This window comes from Acipenser ruthenus, chromosome 53 (assembly GCF_902713425.1).
Source record: "Acipenser ruthenus chromosome 53, fAciRut3.2 maternal haplotype, whole genome shotgun sequence".
NCBI classification, from domain to species: domain Eukaryota; kingdom Metazoa; phylum Chordata; class Actinopteri; order Acipenseriformes; family Acipenseridae; genus Acipenser; species Acipenser ruthenus.
The window spans coordinates 981,448-986,365 of record NC_081241.1 but is presented as its reverse complement, the minus strand read 5'-3'; the positions used below and the strand labels follow the sequence as shown (position 1 = coordinate 986,365).

Sequence of the window (4,918 nt, the reverse complement as noted above, 5' to 3'; positions counted from 1 at the left end):
ATAATCGCTAATTGCTTTCAATAGCTGTGTTTTTAACTTGGACTATAACACCAGGGGAGAGCGCGAACGCAGCCCCCCACTCCCAGAAACGACACAGTCGAGATTCCTGCATTTGCGACATGTGAGCTGTTCCACAAAAGGGATGGATGTGTAGAAAAGCATACACGTCTGCGTGAATGAAATTCAAAAATGAAAACAAATGTTTGCGCAATGTGTCTTTTGTACATTCTCTGCTTCAAATCAGAGGTGCCATCAAGTATAAAAAGGTGTGTGTGGGGCACAATGTTGGACGAATAGCTCTTTTGCATAAAGACCATTCAAATGTATTGTTTTATGCTGCAAAGCTCAAGGCTAGCTCTCCCTTCTAGTAACACGTATTACCATGCATGTGCCTTGCTATTGGCCCGCGCATGTGCAGCCCAGAGCTGCTTAAGTGTTACTGTTTGTGACAAATTAGAGATCTGGAAATCCCTCCCCCAACCTGTCACTGCATGAATGATGTTAACCTAATACCATGAAAGAGAGAAACCAAGAGAGTCGTTCGCTTACGGCCATACCACCTTGAGAACGCCCGATCTCGTCTGATCTCGGAAGCTAAGCAAGGTCGGGCCTGGTTAGTACTTGGATGGGAGACCGCCTGGGAATACCAGGTGCTGTAAGCTTTTCTTTCTGCAGCTTGACAGGGGGCGCTGTTTCCCTTGTTATTTATGTTACTAACCTGGAAGCTGTAAAGATAAACATCGTTTTCTTTTTTGTTTTTTTATTGTCCCATCCCACACAGAAACAAATCTGATAGTTTAATATGTTGCACACACCATTCTTAATTCCTCAATTCGTGACGAAATGTGACCCAGAAAGTTAAAAACAGTACATAAAATAAAATAGAATAAAAAAGATGTATAGGGACACAGACATGCATACAGAGATATTAATAAAATAATAATAATAATAATAATAATAATAATAATAATAATAATAATAATAATAATAATACAGTATTGAACATGCCCCCTAGAGGTTCTTTGCTGAGCTTTCTAGACCGTCCAGAACCCTCTCAGCAACCGTACATAGATAGTGTTTTGAAGCCTAACAAAGCAGTCCGTATTTTCCAATCTTTTTTGGGATAACATTTGTATTACAGTATTGATCTTTCTGATATCTGGCACACGTATTCAGAGCATCACTCTGATTTCAGAACACTTTGAATGGTGTTTCTATGCCAAGGGGTTGCTGAATTAGGGTAAAGAAGGTAGAAAACGAGTAGTATTTCGGAAGTGTGTGTTTTTTTCCAGGTTCTATGGGAGGGTCCTACAGCCAAACCACTGAAGCTACAGGTCAGAGATTCGGTTTGCACAATCTACTGTACACAAGGGTAGTCTGTACCAACTTCCAGCCTGTTAGACCTAAAGATGATAAATTAATAGCCCTTCAAAAATGCTAAAAAGGTGTGTGGTCATTATTCTCAATGGATTTCTCCATCTGGTCGATAGGGTTAGCAAATATGACCCTCTGTCCTGTTTATTACGTCACTAATAAATAAAAATATTTTAAGCGTGTAAACTGTTGTCCTGGAAACAATGCACAATAGCAGGACTAACTAATAATAACAAACCTGGGGGGCTTCAAATGGATGTTTGAAACATGCAAGTCTCTGTTCATAGAGGCAGCCCTCTGCCTGCAATCACTGCACAATATTATTATTATTATTATTTATTTCTTAGCAGATGCCCTTATCCAGGGCGACTTACAGTCATAAACAAAAATACATTTCAAGAATCACAGTACAAGAATTAATACAATTAAGAGCAAGATAAATACAATGACTTTGGTTCAAGCAAGTACAAGTATGACAAAATACGATTCAATAACGGAGCAGATAACAGTGTCAGCGATAGTTACATCAGGATATCATTAAATACAAAATACTACAGATTAAATAACACTTGACAGATTACAGTACTCTAAAGTACAGGATTAAATGCAGTAAAATAGGGGCAGATAAGAGCAAGTAAAGCACATTTAAGAAAGAGTGATTAAGGAAAACAGGAGTTCTACAGGTGCTGTTTGAAGAGGTGAGTCTTAAGGAGGCGCCGGAATGTGGTCAGGGACTGGGCAGTCCTGACATCTGTAGGAAGGTCATTCCACCACTGCGGGGCGAGGGTGGAGAAGGAGCGGGCTCTGGAGGCAGGGGAGCGTAAAGGAAGTAGAGCCAGTCTTTTAGTGAAGGAGGAGCGGAGAGGTCGAGTGGGGGTGTAGGGAGAGATGAGGGTCTGGAGGTAGCTGGGTGCAGTCTGGTCAATATCAGACTTGCATTGTTATGTCTACATGGTAAAACAGACATACTGGTCTTGCATGGGAACTTCCTTCTTCTTATTGTCGTTTCTGCCAAGTTACAAGTGCTGTTACATTTGTAAGCAATCGATGTAAAGTTTACAGTTGGGTAGCTCTCACAGGTGAGGTGTGCTTTTAAGGATCTGGCCGGGGATTTCCTCACTGGGACACTGGGGAGCTCATATTATTTATTTTCTTAGCAGACGCCCTTACCCAGGGCGACTTAGAGTTGTGATTGTATTTTGTAATTTGTGTTTTGTGACTGTATTTTTATTAATATTGTGTTTAAAATACAGGGATAATCACAAAATATACAGTTTTCTATATGCTTTCACATAAAATATATAATATATCTCATCATGATGGGATTATGATCTTAATGTCATCAACAACATATAATGTTGTGTCAATCATTTATTTCCTCATTAATAACACAGTTTTGTGGGAGGTTAATTAATGCATTTAAACACAATGACGTTAATTCAGCACTCTCCATATTGAAAGACGCTGTGATGCATTTCCTAATGCAGCCCGGTATTTCAGTAAGTCAAAAAAATAACTACAAACGGGGGTAGCATACTTGAGACTAGTTTACAAAATGTTTTCACAGCTGTGCAACGGCGTGTGTGCGGCTGATAGAAGATTTTTGGGTGAGTTCACGGGGATCATTCAGAGCAGATTCTGTGCAGACTCTGAGCGATTTATCCAATGGGTGCGTTCACAGAGCTCATTCTTAAAAGATCTAATCTGGGTGTTGTATTGATCTTAACCACACTTCAATTCCAAACTATTACACTGTAAACACTGCGTGTATCTGCAGGGGACAGACACGCTCACTCACATCCTTGTGGAGGTTTATTTTGTGTATTTCAGTTTGCTGTGTTATATGGCTATTGTCTATATTGGGTCACTGTTAATGATTTGATTTATCTGTTTATAGTTTTCTTTGAGCTGTCTTGTTGTAGTTAATGTATTTTATCACTATTTTTTTTGATTGTAGTGTGATTCATGTTCACTAATGAATGATTGTGTTTGAGTTTTATTTTCTTACTCCACGGGGGTTGCAGTGGGCGTGTCTGCCTCCTTGCGTTTCCTATACCGCAGTGAATAATTAATCGAGCTCATTTGGTCTCATTTATTGGTATGGTCTAAGATCGCTAACTGCCCTGTTTTAATTAACTATCCTAATAAATTGTTTGTCCCGAGGTGCTGTTCCTGGTGTCTTTGTGACGTCACTTCATACACTCTCCCTTCTTCTATAAATAAAACTACCGGATCATCCGGTTATTACAGGAGGCAGTGTGGTCCAGTGGTTAAAGAAACAGCCTTGTAACCAGGAGGTCCCCGGTTCAAATCCCACCTCGGCCACTGACTCATTGTGTGACCATGAGCAAGTCACTTAACCTCCTTGTGCTCCGTCTTTCAGGTGAGACGTGGTTGTAAGTGACTCTGCAGCTGATGCATAGTTCACACACCCTAGTCTCTGTAAGTCGCCTTGGATAAAGGCGTCAGCTAAATAAAAATAATAATAATCTGCTCGCTATTGCATATTTAATCCAGTAGCCGTGAACGAGCAGGTTCATTACAGTACCTTGCTCAAGGGTACAGCAGCAGTGTCCCCCACCTGGGATTGAACCCACGACCCTCCGGTCAGGAGTCCAGAGCCCTAACCACTACTCCACACTGCTGCCCATGTTTCGAGTATCGCAAAGATTATTTACATGTGCCTTAAACCTTCCTTATTAACAAATGTTGATACCGACACGAGCACAGAGCCCACTGTACGTAAATATTTTCACTTGTAATAATTGCCATGAAAATAAATTGCTACAGTCCTCGTGAAAATAAATGAATTTAAGCCTTGAGTATAAGTATTAGCAAGTATCCTTTTAGAGTTATTTCAGCTCAAAAACAGAAGAGTTTAGATTGTCGTTGTCCTCTTCGACTCAGTTAACTTCTAATTAGTTCAAATGGCACTGGCTATTATTTTGCTATTTGCTTAGTTGCTGTCACGTGATAGATGTTATAAGCCAAGCACTTTTACTGACACGTTCCCAGAACACATCTTAAACACTTGAACAGAATTATTAGTAACACGTACCTTTCTCGTTTGCATTTTGTAACACAACAGCTATTATCGTAATTTTTTTCTTTCAACAAATTCAAATTATCGCAATAACACTGACGAGGCTGTTGCTATGAGTTTTTTTTTTACCGGTACAATTTTTAAACATAGTACTATTGCAGCTTTTAGCAAGAAAAGAGAGAATGTTTCATTCAACAGCGTTACATTGTCAGGCTAGTCGCTGCACTTTCGATGTCTCAAAACAGGAACACTTTCCTTTAGCCCTTTAACTCATCACAGAAACTGCCCTGGGGGGCCCCCTGGAGGGCTCGACCGGTGTAGTATCAAATTCAGAGCCCCTGTTTGTTGTGCGCATGCGTGCCTTGCTCGTTTAATCAAAGCGCGTTCCCGGCGGTTTCAATGTTCCGCGGATACGCGCAGATCTTGCCATTCATGTTAATCTTCCGTGAACTCCATGCACGTTTAATAATTAAGCAAAAAATAAACAAATAAAACACATTC

General features: G+C 40.2%; 1 non-coding gene across 1 annotated transcript; it reads left to right on the top strand.

Annotated features, from left to right (window-relative positions):
- The first annotated feature begins 543 nt into the window (after positions 1-543).
- Positions 544-662, top strand: LOC117969651 (5S ribosomal RNA). The gene has a single exon (XR_004662626.1). It is a non-coding gene; the product is annotated as a 5S ribosomal RNA (ribosomal RNA).
- The last annotated feature ends 4,256 nt before the right edge of the window (positions 663-4,918 follow it).